General features: G+C 46.2%; 1 protein-coding gene across 35 annotated transcripts in view; it reads left to right on the plus strand.

Annotated features, from left to right (window-relative positions):
- Window positions 1–20,584, plus strand: part of LOC121064915 — an 89,898-nt gene that overhangs the window by 30,361 nt on the left and 38,953 nt on the right. For 28 of the 35 annotated variants that reach the window (XR_005816782.1, XR_005816775.1, XR_005816791.1 and 25 more), the window contains one exon: window positions 13,925–14,286. The gene's annotated coding sequence lies outside the window, so the exon portion shown is untranslated. Of the gene's footprint in view, window positions 1–13,924; window positions 14,287–14,385; window positions 14,770–17,025; window positions 18,950–20,584 lie in introns of those variants that run through there. The other 7 variants (XR_005816778.1, XR_005816781.1, XR_005816780.1 and 4 more) reach the window with 5 other exon arrangements.

Consider the following 20,584-nt stretch of genomic DNA (forward strand, 5'->3'; position numbering starts at 1 on the left):
TCCCCTCCCAGTCCCACGTGCTTCCTTCAGTGGCTATACGCCATCATGAACACTAAAAAGAAAGGAAGATAGGATGCTGTCACATCGGCTCTGCTGCACTCATGCAGATCTCTATCAATGTGATGGTTTTGCTTGAAAGAAAACCAGAAATCTCCCTTTTTGCCTGGTGCTGAGTGATGGTAGTGCTGGCACAGGAGTAGCGTATGGAACATATAGAGGCTGTGCATGTTCCCAAATCTGCCGGAGAGCAGTCAGACCTCCACAGATAAAATAAAAATGTGCTCAGAGTAGCTGTAAAAAATTATTTCTTGTTTGCAACAAGTTATTTGTGTCCAGCTTGAGTAGTCGAATGAACTAAGGTTGGCAGCTCTGAGAAAGGGTAGTTCTGAGAGAGTGAATTCTTGCTCAAAATTGACTTTTGTCCACGTCATTGAGAATAAGAGTTACAAGCTAAGTTAGGCTTTCTCAACTCAAGGCCAAAACTTAGTGTAACTGTGGAAAGAGCAGGATGGCTTTGGCATATTGGGATATGAACATGATGCATTTCCTGGTGGTAGGTGTTGGGAAAGCCTGCATCTGCTGTAAAACGAACAAATCTTTCCTTGGAAAAGTTCTCACTGAGATATTGATGATGGACACATCTCTTGATAAACGTGACTTCACAGATCGTGTCTTCAGCCTCATGGAAAAAAACGGAAAAGGTATCAAATGTGTCAAGCTATTTAAAGGACAAGTCTGAAGGTTTGAAAGTAATGCATTCTAAAAATAAAGATTAAAAATGATTTTTGAGCTCGGGCCAGGTTATTTCAAGATCAAAATCAAGGCCACAGCACTCTAACTCTCAGTATGGGTTTCCAGGTCATTTTCATTGGCTTTGTTCATCTGTGCTGCTTTTGAGGTAGGAAAAAAGGCTAATAATCTGCGAGGATCTTTACTCTCTCTTCTTGAAAGCATGTTCTCAAGGAGTCCTGACTCTTCTGCCAGTCTTGTGATTGCAGGCCTACGTTGTCTGGTGCTCTTTTCCTTTGATACATCAATTCACCCATTGGGGAAAAAAAAAAAAAAAAAAAGAAATAGTTATGGTGCATTTTGTATGATCAAGACTGTTTTAACTTTTTTTTTTTTTTTGAGGGTGGTGACATGTATGTAGTGACAGTTTGTGGAGGACTTCAAAGGGACACGGAAGCACTTTTAAAAGACAGCAAAAAATATGATCCCATACCGTCAATCTAAACCCAGACAGGCGGACCAAAAACTTAGCAAATAACACCTAAGGTAATTTATTGGGTTTTCTGACATCTCTCAGGCTGCCTCCACCACTTCTGATGCATCAGAGGTCCATCCTGATGGGTGGCAGAGCTCAGCTGAGCACATCATCCTATCCAGGAAGAGAAGGACGTGTCTGCGTGGCCGGAATCGCTGGTGGTGCAGGCAGTGCCCAGGGTGCTGCAGTGGGAGCTGGAGCTTGGGTACTGGGGGAGAAGTGGAGGAGAAGTGGTCAGTCACTACTAACTGCCACTACATACACATCACCACACCAAAAAACAGTCCCTGACCTTGGCAGGGGTGTTGGATTTGGATGATCTTTAAGGTCCCTTCCAGCCCAAACCCTTCTGCGATCCTGTGGTTCGCATGAACAGCCTCGACCAGCGAGGGAGGCAGGGAGAGCGCTTTGACAGACTCGACATCGGGTCTAAACATCCTCCTGATGGTAGCTCCTGGCAGCTTCCCCTCTGGTTGATGTGTCTCCCATACGTTCTTCATGTGTGGATTGCCAAAGTCCAGTCTCCCAGCTCCCAGGTCCCAAGTCCCTCACGCTTTCCCGGACGGAACTGGAGCTTTCCAACATGCATCGCTGGTGCTGCCCTTGCTATGCTGTTTCCCCATGATCTCCCTCTCTCCAGAGCCCCCTGGACAGCCTGTTTTTCCTCCGCTGCTCTGGGGGATGGCTTTGGCTATAGGGTTTTCCCCCCTACCATCATTCAGCTTGCCGGGTCCTACGAGGACATAGTGAGGCAGGTCCCGGGACTTGCCGGGGCAAGCAGCCGTGATGGGCTTGTTTTTCCGAGGTAATGTTTGATTGGGAAAGCAGCTCCGCGGATGTAGGTGAAAGGTGATACGAGCACAGTACTGCCGTGTTCCCGGCTGCGTCCTCGGCTTTTTATAACCTCGCAGCATCACGCCGCAGCTCCCAGGCTGCTCCCCCCCTCCCCATGGGCTTCGGCTGCTCTGGGGTCGTGGGTCAGATTTGTGGGGACTGGAGAAGCACAAGGTGGTGTCTGAGTGTGCGGGAGTGTGAGGTTTGTTGGGTGGCAAAGGTGTCTGAGTTGATATCCTCACTGCTGAATGAGCCCCACCGGCTGGGTCAGGGGAGGGCAGGAGGTGCCATCTCCTTCAGAAGAGGCTGAATAAGTTTACTCTGCTCTATTCACTTTTATTTTTATTTTTCACTGCTTGTGAACCCTGAATGATGAAATTCTGTTGTTACAATGCCACTTAATTATGATACTCCTGGTCTGCATGAAAATATCCCCTACTTCCTTCTCTCTTTCTTTAACCTTGGGACCTCGTCTCACCAAATAAATCCCACGGTTCGATTAGGTACCGTGTGGAAAAATATCTCCCTTTATCAGTTTTACGTTGGCTATCTTATGTAAACAGGGAAACCTGTCTAGAAAGACCACTAACGTTTGCTCCTGCATAGTCCCTGAGAGGAGGGCGTTCAAAGGAGGAAGGACGTTGGCAAAAAGGTTTCTTGAGCAAGTGGCTTTTAGAGGGAAGAAATTTCAAATAGTCCAGGCTGGATCGCACCTAGGGATTGGAGCTGCTGTAGCTTCACTTAAGATTATATCTGCCTGCAGTAATCTCTCTCCGTTCCTGGGATAAAGGATGGCCATCTACATGAAAACAGATCTGTTTGCCTGCCATACCCCTAGAGCAGGTTGTGACCATGAGAGAGAAGTGCTGATTCCACTGAAATTAGTGGAGAAACCTAAAAAAGGACTCTCAGTCCTGGCAAGGGCGAGCAACAAGAATTCAGCCTTTCTTAAGCATCAGATTTACCTTCTTACACAGGTCCTGGGGAGGAGGGAGAGCAGCTGAGGTCCAAGGCAGCAGCTTTTAACAGCCACCCCTTGGCCAGCCGTTCAGCAGGGGTGACAGACGGACCTGCTTTTGATGTTAATGTCCTTGCACAGTAGGTAGGACACAGCTGGGATTTGACACGTAGGTGTTTGGGCAGACAAGCTGGTGTGGCTTTCTCCACCCTGAGGCTAGAAGCCCGTATGCACATTTTGGCTGAGGCTGAGGCAGGGGAGCCGTGGAAGCGGTGGTTGGTCAGCGCCACACTAGTTGTATAGACTTCAGGCATTTTCCCTCTGGTCCAGTGAGCTCAAATCGCCATTAAACAGCTTTTTATGACCCTACTGATTCCTTTTTGGCGGGAGCAAATCAAGGAGCACTCACCTGAATCACTCTCTTGGCAAGGCTGCAGGGGCAGTGCTTCCAGTAACAGGGCCACGGCAAGGCGCAAGTGGACAGCAGTGCTTCACGTGAGGCGTGTTCAGAGCGAACCTTGCACCTGGCAGGGCATTGCCATCTGTAAAAGAAAAGAGACCTTTTGGACTCATAAAATACGCTGAGATTCATGGGGCAGTCCTTCTAGGCGAATACAGGATCTAGCTGCATTCACGTGGAACAAAAGGTATGTGGCTGGGAATTCCTCTGATGCCTTTAGATGCTAATGTAGTAGTAAAGCAATCCTACCAGGTTTTATTTATTTTTCTGGCCATTCTAGTTTGAACACCAACAGGTGGAATTCCTTTCAGAAGCAGCATGCAAGCTCTTCAGAAAACTTGAGCGTTAAGCATTTAAGAGCCTGGACTGCATGACACAACGATATAAAAATACTAGTGGTGGATAAATGGGTGAGAAGAGGTGCAGGACATCACCAGTCTTAAAACGTAAAATAAATAAATAAATAAATAAATAAATCTGAATTGCAGGAAATGGGGTTGTTTTGGTGAGCATATTCAGGCATCTCAATCCCAGGGCAGGCCATGCATCCCTCCAGGTGAGCTGGAGCATGGTGCAGGAGCAAGGGGAGGCAGCTTAAGGGACAGGGACAGTTCCCCGGATCTCCCTGCCATTGTTAGGCTTTGTATTAATTCAGGAAACTCAGAGGGGGTTGCACAGAAGTCAGACACACTTGCAGGCAATCTTGGGTTTTGTGTGTTTGTTTTTTCCTCCCCTTGGCGTGGCTACAATAAACTTAACCGAGGACAGATGCGAAGCAGGAGGAAAGCAAGAGTGGTGGAAACAGGCTGAGCGGACTTGGTTTGGTCAAGAGTATTAAAACCTTGACAGGGAGTGATTTTAGCAGGAGAAGGGGGGCTTTGCGGGTATGAGACGTTGAGCAAAACCTCCTTTCACAAATAGGAAGGGAAAGGGCATGTAGAGATGGAGACCAGTGCCTGACAGGAATCTTTGTACCTCTTCCTCCAAGCAGAAGAGGGACTCTCCTTGGCAGAAGGATGAACACTGGGCTGGAACTTCATAATGCAACTGTACTGCTGCAATAAATAAAATGTTTCCATGCTGGATTTAGTTAAACCAACGCCACATCTATGTTTGGATGAAGCTTAATCCTACAGTTATGAAATCTTTCCTAGTAATAATATTTTCTTTCACCTCAAGAGGGTCCTGAGCTAGTGCCCATTGACTTCACTGCACTGCACATTAGAGCTGCCTGTAACAGCGGGTAGGCATTTATTTGGCTTTGCCAGCAGCTGCTGAAATGAGTCAAATTATTCCATGGGCTTTGGTTTGACTGAAAACACTTTCTGTTATTATTTACGGAATATTGAACATGTGCCCTTAATAAATGGGAGTTTAAAAAAAGTAACAGGAAAATGGGGCCTGATCTGCCAAAACGTCTCTGGACTGCTGTTCCCAGAGATGTTTTGAAGTCTTCACCTCGGCTGCCTTCGCTGCGCCGTGTGCCAGCCCGCAGCATGTGGGGCTTCTCCTGGGCTCCGTGGGGGTGCGGGTGCATGCCCAGGCTGCAGTGCAGACCTCAAGCCAAGCATGACAGTGCTCAGAGAAAGCAACTATCGCTCAGCTCCCATCCAGGTCTTGGAGGAGGAGGCAGCTGCTGAGATTTAAGCTTTAAAAGGAGCCAAATACTATACTTGAAATCCGCCGGCCGTAGAAGGGGTGATTTACAGTGATTTAATAATGTCTTTTTCCTTCTTGGCCCTCAACCCGTTGCTTCTCTTTGGTTTACTCGCACACCCACTACAAACACTCTCAGCAAAGAGCAGTGTTTGGTTTCCCTGCAGGTTGGTGAGCTGAACCAGTTCGGAGAAGGGCCTGTGAATTGCCAGATGTAGTGCCTGGAGGGTGGTGGAAAGGAGCAGTGTGGTAGGAAATGTTCCCTTCTTGCCTTTGTGGACCAACAAATCAATTTGCTGGACCTGAAGACGTGTCAGTCTGGTGTGGCTTCTGCAGCAATCAGGCTTGGCCAGCACTGGGGTCTTCTGCTCAGTCTTGGTCCCACCTGTGCCCGTGGGCTGTACCAGTGCCCTCAGCCCTGCCATTGTGGCTGCAGGAGCCGGCACGTCTGTACCTTCTGGAGTTGCATGTGTGCTTTTTAAGCAGCATCAGTGGAGGATTTGATGGTGTGAATTGCAAACCCAAGTTAATGGAGGCATTTCAGGAGGTTGCAGTCATGGGGGGTTGATGAAAGCCAACGTTAACTGTGAAGGAAATGCCTCGTGTTGGTTGGTTTTACATTTGGTGAAAATAAGGAGTTGGTGTCTGCTTTTTTTTTTTGCTTTTTTTTTTTTTAATGGGATCTAATTAATCTCACTGTTAGCCACTTTTATAAGTTTAGCACAACTCCTTTGCTCCTGGAGAGATATAGTCACATGAGAATTTCAGCGTTCGTTCAACTATGAAGCATGGTTTGAGCCTTTATGTTAACAAAGCAAATCCTGAAGGCTTAAAGAATAGGTCTAAAGTAAAGAACCAAAACAGAGTGATCGGAAGGATTATTTTTGTACCCGCAGCAGTGCCTGGCGGGGGATCCCCGCACCAGGCTGCGCGAGATGCAGCCCAGCAGCCCTGGAGATGGAGCAGCAACTCCCTCTCGTACCTGTGAGAGCTCTTTCAGGCCTTTGGGGCTAGACATGGGCTGGCAGGAGAGCTGATGGTTTCCTTATTGCCACGTGCCTCTGCGTAAGGGACCCAAGGAAAGAAAGAGGCTCTTGTTGGAGCCCGCCGGCAGCGCGGGAGGCGAAGTGGTGCCCGCCTGGGTGTGAACAGAGGGGCAGGGATGGAAACCTGGGCGAGTGCCAGCGGACGGGTAAATACCAAATGTCTATTCTGTCGTAAGGAATTAAAAGAATTACAGAATTAAAAAGCCAAAAAGGCTGAGGCTGTGTGCTAATTAGGCTCCCGCTCAGGGTTATCTGTAGCTTATTTTCTCCGTCGGACGGGGACCGTGATCACCGCCCGGTCCCTGTGCCTTTATTATAGCTGTTGCACACTCCGCTGGGCATAAGTGAAACTCCAAAGTAATTGCATCTGCGTGAGATACAGAAAGTGCCTTTTGTTTCTTTTGCAAGTGGAGGAGTCAGCTGTTTGGGAGGGCTGTCCTCCAGCCGTGTTCACGTAAAAGGGCTTTTCTGTGCAGCTGAACTCTTTATCATGCCCGATCTGTGATTTGGGTCTTTGTCACGGCTAGTGATTGCCTCCCACTGGCTTGTAACATGCGCAGAGCTGGAGAGTCACCCAGGCCTTTTCAGAGTAATGAATTCCCAGCCCCTTTCTTCTCTGTAAGGGGTGATGTGACACTTAGCTTGGGCTATTGCCCTAGGCAGCCTTGTCCCAACGGGGTTGCTGCTTCAGATGTGTAGGTAGATAATGTGTTTTGGTAGCTTAAACTGTTATAAGTGGACATTCTTCTCTTTCTGGATACATTTAATGGTAGAAATAGAAGAAAGTGCTGGTAACACCGTAAAATCTTTACAAACATTAACCTTTCCAATTCCTTTTAGTGGGGAGGAGAAGCACTGTTGTATGATCCCCGTATGTTGATGGCCAGGTAGCAACGATCTGTATCTGCTGTCGAGCATCTCCTGGCTCAGTTGTTGTGAGGTTACCAAGGCAAAACCAAATTCAGTCATTTTACACCCATCGCATAACTTCTTTATCTCAGTGTAAAGCCATGGGAGGCCCCTCCTGTAAGACACAGCTGAAGTCCCGCTCCGTAAGCCAAATCAACAATATTTGTGGCTCCTGGCACCTCTGTCAGCCCAGGGTCTTCCTGTCAGAAGGACGTTGCTCACAGAGCTGTACTGGCAAAGACTTCTGGAGGTGTGGTTTGCATTGAGGAAAACGCTGCTTTTGCCCCACTAAGTTTGGAAAAATGTCCCAAAAGGAAGAGTGGGCCAAAGAAAGCAGAAGCATAAGCCCCAGTAGTGCTGACGTGGAAGTGCTTTTGCCACTGTTGCATGTTTTGCTTGTTGAACTGTGTACAGCAGCCTCCCTGTGAAGAGTCTGTGATGTTCACAATAGGATGAACCTACAGACACTTCATCGCACTTCAGACTAGTGCAAGCCTGCGATAAGTCCACCCATGTCAGTCACTAGTTTGAGCTGGATTGAGATACAGACCCAGTCATTAGATGTAGTTGTCCTAAGATGTGTGTGTAGGACCAAAATGAGTCTGAAGAGCAAAAGAAAAGGTAGACACGAAGCATTACAATGAGGATAAGGACTGACATCCTGCAAAGTATTGCACTCCTTGTCCTTGCTCAGCTGCAGCAGGCTCTGCTTTCCTTGGTGGGTTTTCAGAGAGGTGTTAAGAAAAGCGTTTGCTCACTTATAAAACAGTGTGATGGCTTGAGTTGTGCGATGTACTGACAGCAAGCAGTGCGACACCCTCACACGTCCTTTTCCACTGCCTTCATTCCATAGCGCTGCACAACCTGCTACTGGTGCCGTGCCCTCGTGTAGCTCTCAAGGCCCCCGTAAAACACAGGAGACGAGATGTAGCTGGGACTGGTGTGGCTGTGCTCCGCTCCTCCTGCAGGACTTGGACCTTGGGACCTTCCCCTCTTCTGCTGAAGAAAAAGCTGAAAAGTCTGCGATTGCTCTTACAACATGGCTAGTAGTATGTAGGGGAGCGCTGGGAGATGTTCCCCTGGAGCTGCTGTGCTTCACTCAACCAAGCTGACAGAGGAAGGCCCTTCCTCCTCCCAGTTGCTGTTCATGTAGATGCACAGATCTTGACTTTTCTTTTAGTAGTTGATGGGTAGAGATTACTGATTTAGATCAGAGACTATTTAAAGCAAACAAGCAAAAAAAATATCCATTTCCTCTTCCACTTGAAGAGGCACACCTTATCTCTGCAACCTCAGCCTGGGCATCAGCATTTCTATAAAAGAACTTTAAAGCCAGAATCCACAGTCCTGAGAGAGCAGGAGAAACAAATTGCTGTCCCTTGCTTTGTATTCTTGTGCATCAGGTGTACGAGACTGATTTTCCCCTCACATATATCCTACACCAGCAGCATTTGGGAACTGAGACGTCCTTGCTTCTGTGTAATGGAAGTGGGTAGCTGGAGGGAGGACAAGTGGATTGCAGCTCCCCTCTCATCATCCACACCCAGCTACAGCTGTAAGTGCAGGAGAGGAGTGGTTTGTGCTGTGCTCTTGCACAGCTGTTCTGAAACAAAGGGGGAAAAAAAAAAAAAGGTTTTTAATGAGTTAGTTTGTTCATTGGCTGCCCTTTGCTTTTGGTGCATCACTGAGCAGTCAGGTTTCTACTACCCAGGGAGTCTGATTGCATCTCAGACAGAACTCAGCCTGAAATGGTCATTTTTGATAGATTTTGTATTTTTCAATGGTCTTTATTTTTTTCTGGGTCAGGCAGTTCAGTATCTCTTGAGAATGACACTAATGCATTGCAAAGCACCTTTTGCAGAGAGGAGGAAATGTGGAATGCTATTTTTCTTATTAGAGGTGATTTTCATAACATGGAATAAAATGATTTTTCTTGCTGCTGTCATCTACTAGGTTGGGGAAACATTCTTGTCTTGAATATTGCAAAAAAGGCTAATTAATATTTCCCTTACAATTTCTTCCTTTGGTCTTTTCTGTGCAATGGTCTTCCTTTTATTAGGGGAATATCTCCTCCCAGTCCCCATTAGGGAACGCTAACATTTTTCTCTTGATTCAGCTATGTCAGCTGGTGCAGATGGAGCAGAAGCTTATTAAATCTTACCCTAAAAATGATCAAGATGACATTAGATACTTAGATTGTGGGGCATTTGCACAAAATTGTGCTTTTTGTGTTAAAAACCCTTCAGGCTTATAAGAACAGTGCTGCTCAGCAGTGTTTTTAAATAATGTCCGTGCTCATGATAATCATCTGGAATCTTTTTAAAATCATATAATCCTGACATGCATTTTGTGTGGAAACTTGAGCTCTAAAACCAGTGTCCTCGGTCTCTTCTGGGGTGTTGGTTCAGGTTGGTTGGCAGATCCGTACTGAGTGGGGGTGAAGAGTCCTGAATGGGTGTGAAAGGGAAGGATTTGTGTAATAATACCTGAAATGGAACATTTAAGTGTATGTTTTAAAAAGTGCACTTCCACATGGAACTATTACAAGAAACAGTAGTTCTTGGAAGTGTTTTGCTGTTTTGTTTTATTGAATGATTTGTCACTGGGCAGAGTGTAGGATGGAGATCCCAGTCTTGCCGGGGAATCTGGGACGTGCTTGTGTTTCACCTTCGAGCCTCTTTTGGTTGGTGTTCACAGAAAAGAATTGACTTAAAAAGTCAACTTGAATGAATTTGAATTAATTGACTTAAAAAGTCAATTCGAATGAAAAATGGTAGGGTGGGACATGATAAACGGTTGTGGCCTTTACCTTGTTTTCCTGTGACACTAGTGGGTGGTGTTGGTAGTAGGATGATGGTTGGATCAGATGATCTTGAAGGTCTTTTCCAACCTTAATGATTCTATGATTCTATATAATATAAACAGTGGCTTTTGCAGTCCGTACGAGGGTATTTCAATGTGATGCACAGAGGCAAGATTAATGACTTCTGGGGCTAATGAGCAGAGTGAAGCCATCTCCTCCTGCCTGGCACTGCTAGTTGGGTGTGCATGTGCCTTCACCTGGGAGCAGGCTGCTGGAGCATCAGCAAAGTGCCCTCCCCTCATGAATCACAGCCCAGCCATGGCCACATTTTCTGACCAAGGAGCAAAAGCCCTCTCTCTAGAGACCTCTTGGAGGTGGCTCTTGGCCAAGCTTGTGAAGCCATCAAAATGAGTCAGGTTACTCCAAGAACTTGACATTACTAAGTGAGGTGGGAAAAGTAGCCTTTACAATTTTGTTGGCTGTAGGGAGAAGCACAACAGAATATTTGAAGTGTTTTGGTTTAAGGGTTGTGTTGGTTGCCCTGTTATAAGGACATAAATATGATGGGTAGACAAGCACACTGTTACTGGTGTCCTTCCATGACTCCATGAAGTAAACAAGTTCAGACTGCATGCCTCCTCGCTGATGAAAAACACAAGCCCTGTTGACCTGGAAACCCCTGATATTGTAGCTGAATGCTCTGCCAGGTTCAGTCTGTAGTTCTTTTCGGACTCTGAGTTTGAGAGCAGGGTGGTAACAGTTGAGGAGACTTTTCAGGGATGACCTGAACTGATTCACCAGCTGGATGCTGTTGCAAGGGACAGCCTGGACTCGATCCTGCCCTCTTCTTTCTAGCTGCTCTGGTGCTGAGCCATCTTCAGCTTACCAAACTGGGAAGAAACCATTCCCCCTAGGTGCTGGTGCACGCAGTGGTGAATTGTATCTGCTCCTTGAAGGAGCCAGCCAGGGTATGAGCTGACCTCAGCAAGGTTAGGGGCAAAGGGAGGAGAGAGAGGGGACGGAACTGTGTCCTGTGGTGACAGCTCTTGCTGTCTCACCCCAAGCATTGCTGACTTCCAGCGATTGTACCTGCAACCATTTGCTTAAAACGGGATGGAGAATATCTAGAAAAATATAGAAGTTTTGTTTTCCTTCTTTTCCCCTTTTTCTCTGCTGGGTAATGTTGACTTTGAGGAGGGCACTCTGCAGGTGGACATGTGTTTCTGCACGGGAATATAGTAAAACCATTTGGGGATGTTGATGCTGTGTTTTGGAGGGGTGAGCTTGGCGCATGTTGGCTGAGTTGCATGGTGGATGGGAGAAGTGGAGACAAACACCCCTGCTTGTTTTTATGTCCATAATAAAGTTACCACTGCAATTACTACTACATCAGATAGTGAGGCTTAACAGGTCCCTCACTGCACTTAATTCACGTGGCTGGTTTGTACTGAGCATGCTGAAGTGGAAAACAGCCCTTTCCTTAAAACAAAAAACACCCTTTGTTTTTCGAAACGAGCCATTGCACTTGGGACTCTAATGGTAAATATTTAACAGGTGGAACTCCTTATTCCTTTCTCTTTTCCCCTGCATTTCTTAATTAGCAATGAGTCTTTCTAACTTGTTTTTCATTGGGCTATTAATCATCTGGGGCTCTCCTTGGGCACTCTTCGTAGTGCTTTGCTTGCTGCTGTTTTCCTTCAACTCATGTGACTCCTTCTTGCTGTCCTTGAGAAGGAGCCGTGGGCTCCGAGCACTGCTGTCTGTTTTGCAGCCTTACTTGTTTGGAACTGAACGCGTGCTCAGCGCGTCATGTTCCTCCGTGTGGGTGATTGAACTGTGCCCTTGTCTGTGAAAAGTGGAGTTATTCTTCATCAGCGGATGAGAAGGATGAATGTGTTTCTCCAGTGCTGGACCGTGACTTGCAATATGTAGATGTACTGCAGGGCTTTGCTACCAGCCAACTGCATGACCTTCAGTCAGTTATTTAGGTCGAGACCTGCTGGTGTTAGGCAATGCTTGGAAGCAAACTGCAAGGCTCCCTGACTTGAGAGAGCAGCAAAAGGCTGCTGAAAGCCTGGAGTGCAGAGAGCTGGAGGTGGAGGTAGGGTCTTCGGAGCAGGCAGAGTGCTGATAGCCATAATGACCCGGTGGATTTTAAGGGCAAGTGGAATGAATTGGAAACCTTTCCAGGTTTTTCTCTGGCCACAGGAGTGTTTGACTTCCATCTGCATCCCAGGCTGGGACATCCCATATCTTGTCCTCACAGCCTGGAGTGGAAGGTGGTGAGCACACCATAGAATCATTGAGGTTGGAAAAGACCTCCAAGATCATCTGGTCCAACCATCCCCCTACCACCAATGTCACCCACTAAACCATGTCCCTAAGCACGACATCCAACCTTTCCTTGAACACCCCCAGGGACGGTGACTCCACCACCTCCCTGGGCAACCCATTCCAATGCCTGACTGCTCTTTCTGAGGAGAAATGTTTCCTCATTTCCAGCCTGAACCTCCCCTGGCACAATTTGAGGCCATTCCCTCTAGTCCTATCTGCCATCCCATGAAGACAGATGCTTAAAATGAGCATTAATCATCTGTGTCATTGGTTTATCAGTTGTCCCAACCCTCACAGCCTAACTAGAAAGGGATGGATGTTTTTGTAAAAGCACAGAGCACGCGGCCACCTGCCCATTGCTCCTCCATAGTCTAGGGTCCTGCTGCTACCCATCTGCCTTTGCAGGAGGGAGAGAAGTAGAAGGAAGAAAATGGGAAAATGATGATTTTGTTCATTTGGCAGTGAGAACCGTTAGGCTCATCTCCTGGGAGAAGTGGGCAATGTGTGTTGAGTCTTGTAGTTTGCAACCTAAATATGTTGGGAAGATACCGGATTTCAGTGAGTTATGGCATTATCAGTCCTACTGGTGGCAATTGCAATTCAAGTTAGCTTGGGTTGTGTTAAGTCTGCATCTTTCCTGCAAAGGAGGCATTTTTTTTTGTATTCCCTAGTAAGACGAAGTACTGATTGAAGGCAGGTGTCATACTCAAGGTGATGAAAATATGATCAAAGTGAGTGGAATTTTATTTAAAATAAGCATGGGTTTCTTCAACGCTTTAAAGAGGGGAAAAATGATGTCTTTTGTTCATTTAATTATTCACTTCACTATTTCTTATTTTTTATATCTGGTGACATTTCAGCTGTTTGAGGAGAGATAGGACTTTATTGACACAATTAGCAAAACAAATTATTATCACACCTTTTTTTTAACCCTGTGCTATTTAATCTATTTGCTTGCACTTTCATTACTCATTTGCTTGGTTACGTTACACAATGATATCACCTTTCCTGTGCTGCTAGAGCTGAAACAAAGCAAAAAAAAAATCTTTTGGCTCTGAGCTGCTCTCTGCTGTTTTTATTACAAATGAACTAGAAAGCAATGTTGGGCAGAGAGTTATTTGAGTTTCTTTTCACTGCTGGCTAGGCATTATTTCCGGGCCTGGCAATTTTGGCTGTGTTTGTGTGACAGTTTTCCTATTTCACAATAACAAACAAAAATCCTGGCAACTTTTTTCCCAGCACAATTAGTAATATCAGATTTTAAAGGGAAAACAACAAAAGAAAAGAATTCCAATGGTTTTATACAATCAAATGACTAGAATCTTTATGACTAATTCCTTGGTATTTTGAGCCATTTTGCCGAGAGGTTTGTATTTTATTTGGATGTGGAGGCAGGCAGTGTGCTGTAGCTGGTAGGAGGTGCAAATACGGTTATTTTACTTGAGAGCTGAGATGTCAGAGTTAGGATCCAGCTGATCCTAACATTGGGATGTTCCCTCCACCTTGGCCTAGACCCTAACAGTGTGCTGCTACCAGCTGTGGGTGGACATTTTTTCTTTGAAATTAGGAAGGCAGGTGGTCCACCACAGGAAGAGCCTGTGCTTTCTGTGGCCTCATGGCTGCTGTTGTGTAATAACTGTTCCCTTTCCTCTCTCCGAAGGTTCCAGCCCCATGCTTTCCACCACTCTGGAATAACATCTGAAGGAGCCCAGCAGCACGGTCCTTTCCATAGCTTCCAAGGATTTTTAGGATCATGGGATTTATGGACCCACAAAACCCTCTGGAGAACATCAGCTGCGGACAAAAGCATTGGGAAATTCCTACTGTCTTTTTGCCCTTTGTTTTCTCCCGTGTCACCGAATTTGGGAAGGAAGCATCTCTGTCCTGAGGATTATAGCAGAGCAGTTACTCGCCGCCCTTACTGGAATACGGTTTCTCAAGACGGAGTGATTATTGCACAATGCAGGATATTTTTTCCCTTTTGCAGAGCTGTTCTGGTGCGGCAGTCGTCATGTCCAGCAGGTATGTAGATGTTTCTCTCATTTACCAGCCACTTGGGTTTCCTGATGTTTAGGAAGTGAATCATTTTGTTTCCTTGTTAGCCTCAGCTAAAAGGTAAGACCTTTCCACTGTTTGGCACCGTGCTCTGAAGAGGACTTTTCCTCTTTAGGACGCAGGCTGTATTTGAAAGTTTTTTTCAAATATTTGAATATTTGAGGTTCGTGTGGATCCCAACCTGGTGCTGCATGCTTGGGGCATGCGGGAGCTACCGGGTGTGACTGCGGGGGATTTGGGGAAAATATTTGAAAGTTTTGATGCCTGCCCTGATCCTTGCATCTGAGGAAAGGGGTGGCTTTAGCAGCTCGTTATTATGGCTCGTTAGTCCTCCTCCTGGACCGCCCCTGGACACTCAGCCAATTACTTGGCGTATTTATAACTTGGAGCAAACACCAGCTATGTGTGAACCTGCTTATCAGGCTTCGTCTTGTAATTTCAAAGGAGATGGTATGAGTGTTTAATCCATTTTTTCTCATCTTAATTTAACAGTATTTCTGCTGAAGAATAGCATCATTTAGAGGATGATTTATCCTATAAAAAGGAGATGGCTTTAAATTTCAAAATTAAAATGATTGCTATTCAATATAGACATAGATAACTTAGTAATTGCAGTGATAATTACGAAATTTACATTTTTATAATCACAGTGACTTAGATGTTTTTCTGAAGGTGACGATCTTTTTTTAAATTTTCTTTAACACCAGAAGTGGATCATTCTGTTGGTCTCTGGGGGTGTCAGTTTGCTGTGAAAATCCTAATTTTGACAATTGCACTGGCAGTTTTGGGAAGAATCTGCTCATGTGTGCTGATGCAAAGAATGCTTTTATAAATGGATAGAGAATAGGGGAAACAGCTCTTTGAATCTAGCTTCTGGGTTTATTTATTTCTACTATACAAAGAAGAGGTGCTAAAGGGAAAGTGCTGAAAATGCTGCACTGTACATTTTTTCGTGCATTCCCATCAGCATGTGTGAGGCATTAGAAGTTTAATCTTAATGCTTTGCAAGCACAATTTTATATCAGATTAAAGGAAGGAAATGGAGCTGGGGGTAGAGAGTGTGCGGGGAAACAAAATTGGTTGACAAGCTCTTGAATTTGGTGAGACCTGTAGGCCAGACTGAGATGGCAGACGGAGACTGAGAATAAAAAGGTTCTTTGCCTTAGCTAGCAGGAAAGTCGAGTGCTTGTTGTACCTCTCATAGAGACCAGAGTTTAACTGCGAGGAGGTGAAAGCATCATGACACCAGTAAACTGGGGAAGGTCGCATGTGTTGCTTGTGCTTCGTGCTCTCTGGGGGGCTCTGTGTCGATCTGGTGGCCTGCAGGCTTTGGGGCAGAGGCATCCCCACGTGCCAGGATGTTCAGTGTTTGACTTGAGCTGCTGAATTCCCATCACTCACTTGGCATGTTGCAATCTGGCTCAAATGGCTTAGAAAATATGCCGGAAAATAATCGCATTTCTTTTGCATAGCGAAGTGCTTCTTCCGTACGTCTGAAGGCAGCTTTCTCTGATAGCTGAGAGGGAAGAAAGGGAATTAGGAAGTCTGTTTTCTGCAGCTGACTTCTCCAGTGACCCCAAATCTGTGCCTCTGGTAAAGTCACCAAATAATGTATTTTCTTGTTTCATTCCACATGCGCAGGGTGATATCCCTGTGTATGGTAGCATTTAGGTTTCCTCTCCTCCCCTAGCTTTAGGTCCTTGAGCACATGGAAGCAAATTACCAAACCTAATTGAATGCTGGTGAAGTCCATGGGGCCTTGCAGAGCCTCGTTCCGCTCTTGCTGTGGCTCTGATCTGTGCCTGATGCTTGGCGTGCCATGGGTGCCACCGCCTAGCAGTCCCGGCTCTGGTGCCTGGGCTTGAGAGCTGCTCCTCCATCCCCGCGAGGGTTTTGCTCAGAGCCTCCTCATCCTCTGCTCCGGCTTCATAAACAACTGAAAACTCAAGGTTGGGCTCCTCCATTACTTGGATCTCAGCCATTCATTCAGGGCTGATAGTTTCCCTTCCTTAACCTAAACTAACTTTAAAGGGTTGGCAGTGCCCGCTGTGTCCAGAAAGTTGTTTGGCCCATTCCTATTGGTTATTTCCCGATCACAGAAATTCCTGGTGTTTTATTAACCAGCTCCTAAAAACTTCTAAGGCACCCAAGATAGAGAGATCACTGGAAGTGTGAGCTTTCTAACTACTATTTAAGTAAACACGGTCGATATCTGAAGTCCTTTCCTTTTTTACTTCTGCGGTGAGCTGGTTGATAGTGAAGTTGCAAACCAGTTCTCCACTTGTTACTGTAGGATGTGAAAAGATTCTTTGTCAGCAGCGTGCTGCAGCAGCATGAGCTTTATCTTTTGTACATAACGAGGAGCTTGGAGCCAAAAAAAAGACCTAATTAGAGCCTGGAACACCTGCAGAAGACTTAGAGTGTATGTGGAAAATGTGTTTATTGGTCTCCTCCCAGCCCTGTTGCTCAGCCTTTCAGGAACAGCATCTCTATAATTTGATGTGAGGGAGTTCCCTGGGTTTCCTCTTTGTTGAAAGAGCAAAGTAAGCATGATCGCTGCTCGTGTACTGGATTCTTTGTGGATCTGCAGTGTAAGACAGGGCGTAGGCTTCAATTCTGGAGTGCCAGTGGTGCTCAAGTGTTCCCCATGAAACAGGTTTTCGGCTGGTCTGCTCCTGTGGTGCAGTCACCTTGGTGCTTTTGCAGATGCATGTTTGGAGACCAGCCAAAAGCTGCGCACCCCCACGTCATTTAGAGCTGCCCCAGTGTCACTTCACACCGGATGAGCCTTCACTGGCACTGGGTGTGGAGAAAATCTGCAGTGGACATGCTCCAAACCTTTCGTTCTGTATTGCCAGTGGCAAACACAGTCCTGCCTGTCCCGTGGGAGCTGTGGGACTGCGCACACCCGAGCCTGGCTGTGTGTGCAGGTGGCGCAGGTAAGGGAGCTTGGCAGAGCTGGGATACAGCTGCTACTCGGTGCATTTCACTGGGCGCACTGCTCACGCTGTGTTGTGTTGCTCTGCATCCATCCTGTGTGTGTCTATGGACAGAAGCATGTTATTAATTAATAAAAAAAAAAAAAAGCAAGCTTCAATTTGTCTCCTTATGAGGGTAGTGTATATGAGTGTGCAAGTTGGTGTGTCTCAAAAGCACATAGCTGATTTGGGGATTGCAACAGCAATATAAAAATTGTGGCTGCGCTAAGTCGGCGTTACCCGCGGTTACGTGAGAGTGAAAAGCAGCCCTGGCACGTTGCAGAGATGCTCCTGCCATGACTAACGCCGCACTCTCACTGGAGAGGAATTTGTCAGTGCCCAGCACAGACAAACACTGAATTTGCAGGTTTGCAGAAGTTTTCACATCTTTCACAGCTGGCAGCAAATACAGGAATTGCAAGTATTTGTTGGTTAAAGGGGAAAAAAAAACCCTCAAAGCTATAAAATAAAATTGACAATGCACATTTTTTTGTGTGGAGTCTTACTTTATGGCTCTGTGAGCTGAACGTATTGAAGCTCAGCAAAGGAAGAGGATTTAATCTACAAACTCCGTCTCTTGCTTGATGGTTTCCTGCTTCTAAAAATGTCTCCCAGTTCTGTGGAATTGGGGCTGAAACTATTTGCAGCTTTCAGTTTGTGGGTGCCTACCTTACCACTTCAGCAAACTGGATTTTCAAGGGTGTGGGGGAGTAAATGTGCTGTTAGAAGTTTCTTATCTCGGGTGCCAAAAGTCGATTTGCCATTATAAAAAATACTTACAACTTAAATCCTTGAATTCACTTCTCGCTCCAGGACACCACTTGGGGAAAGTGGAAGTGCTGCTGATGGTGAAATTTTGCTTCGATCTTTCCTTCCCTGTCCTTGCTGGTGGATTTCGAGGAGAACAAGCTGGGGGCGAGTGGTGCTCGTGGCCCCTTCACTCTATTTTTTTTTTTTAAGGTCTGGAATAATCGTGCTAGCATGTGTTGAATGGTCCTCTGTTTATTACTTCAAGATGTTTCTTGGTGCTTTCCATTGACAAAAGCATCGCAGCGATTACTTTCGGGGTATAACTCGTCCTTAATGTGACCTTTGCTTTTGCTGTGAATGACTATTTGCAGTTGCTGATTTAGGATGCCCAGTAAGTACTCGCTGCTTATCCAGAAACTCATCGTGCTGCTCCAGATTGTCCTTAGGAGGAAACAGTGAAATACCACCAGATGCAATATTGCTACAACCAGCAAGGCAAGGATGTCAGCTTGGCTATGGAGTCCCTCGTACTACATTGCAGGGCTCTGCGGAGGTGTCGACAGGCTGTTTTCGTGGGCTCCCATCTGCTGAGCAGTGTGATGTGGATTAATATTGAGGAACTTGTAGTGAAATTTGCCTCATGCCACTAAAATGTAAAACCTCCAAAGCTGGCTGGCATCCCAAGGCTGCGAGAGGCCCTGGGAGGGGGCCTTTCACTAAAGGTGTCAGGACTTGCAACACACCAAACCCCCCTGTATGAGAGCAGGAAGGGTTTGTAATTAAGTTTAAATCATCTCCAAAGCAGCCTGCTTGCTGATTTCAGGCTACAGAAGAGCCCTGCAACCCAGAAAACACCTGCCATGCGGTCAGATTGCTGCGGAGGTGTCAAGTTGTGCTGGCAGGTGAGGGCTTCTGGAAGTGTTCTGTGGAAGTCGCAGCGGGGATGAGCCTCCTGCTCTAGGAGGCAGCACCCATGTGGTGTTGGCATTTGGGGCCAAGTGGAAGTCATGGTCTATTGCAAAAACCTAACTGCAGTGCCTTGGCACGAGGCGCTGAATGGGAGGGGTGGCGGCTGGATTGGCAGCGCTGGTGTTGCTCATGGGCCGTGGCCAGTTCCAGGGGAGAGTCCTTCAACTTCTGCCATTTTATTTGGTTATCTGGGAGGATGTGAGCTGAGGCTTCCTAAAGGTTGGGAGAAGTCAACTGGTTGGGCTTTGGGATACAAGGGGAGGCCACGTGTCCTGCCCCAGGGACCAGAAGGGAGATACCTGCTTGTGGGGTCCGGGACCCCCACCTGGAGCTGGAGTTACCCCAAAAAAAGAGGGACATCCCAGCAGGATCTGCCAGGACTCCTGGTCCTGCAGTGTGAAACCCAGTTCAGAAACACAAAGTACTGTTTTGTCAGTTTTTTATTCTTCTGAAACATAAATGAACTTGACTGGTCCTTCCCTAGCAGGACACAAACCTCACACCCATCCTTCTGGTTATCCCAGCAATGTTTTGAAGATCCTGCAGCTTCACCAATTCTGCTTTGCAGGAAGCAATCATTGCACTGCCTCCTTTTTACATTAGCAATCTCAAAGCCGTCAGGTCAAATCCCAGCCTCCGCTGGCTTTTTCTTTCCCGGTGGCGAATCGATGCTCAAGTGCCATCACTGCTGGCACCGTCCCTTGTTTTCCACTCAGCCTTTTGCAGAGAGAAACTCCTTCAGCTGTGCTCCCTGCGCTGTTTTTATCTGGTGCTGAGCAGTGCTGTGTTCGCATCAGCATCAGGTGGGTTTTGTTTGACCTTTGCCCTGCTTAAAAATTAAATAACAAAGTACTAGGAAAAGAAATAATCTCCCCGATAAGCATTTTTTTCCTACTCTTTCTGTAATTCACGTGGGAGCCAGCTTACTCTGCCTTTTGGATGACTAAGGAGGAAATTCTTTTTTGGTTAGGGCAATGCTGAGAGTTCGCTGGAATTTTTTTTATCACAGGTTTATCACTTCCTCCCTTGAAATTCGTAACTGTTACAGTGTGAGGCAGAAAAATATGATGGTGACTGCAAGTTATGGCATTTGTCTTCCATGGAAAGGATGCAGATAGCTAAAAGGCTTTTCCCAGGTTTGCTCTGTTTCACATGGAGAACTTGCTCCTTATCCAGATATTTTTGTAACAAATAAACAGGCCGGGAATGAGTCTTAAATATTCTAGCAGCTCTGATCTTTGAAATGTCTTTTTTTTTCTTGTTTAAATTAATTAATGCTCATATCTTGAATATAGGTGAGCGCAAGTCTACTTGTACAGATAGGTGCTTCTGATTTATCACAGGTCCCTGAGAGATGACAGGGTCAAAATCAAGTTTATGTCTGACGAGTTTCTGGTTCATCTTGTTAATCTCCATACCTTCTCGTTTTATAGAGGGGATCTGGATGTGTATATCTGGAGGACACAGATGGGGTTTGGACATACCAGCACCTCTGAGGAGCCTTGCCTGTTGGCTAAACGTGTTTATTCTAGCAGCATTTGCTTCCCAGCGGTGTTGCTGTGATTTCC

The sequence above is a fragment of the Cygnus olor genome, chromosome 2 (assembly GCF_009769625.2).
Source record: "Cygnus olor isolate bCygOlo1 chromosome 2, bCygOlo1.pri.v2, whole genome shotgun sequence".
Classification (NCBI taxonomy): Eukaryota; Metazoa; Chordata; class Aves; order Anseriformes; family Anatidae; genus Cygnus; species Cygnus olor.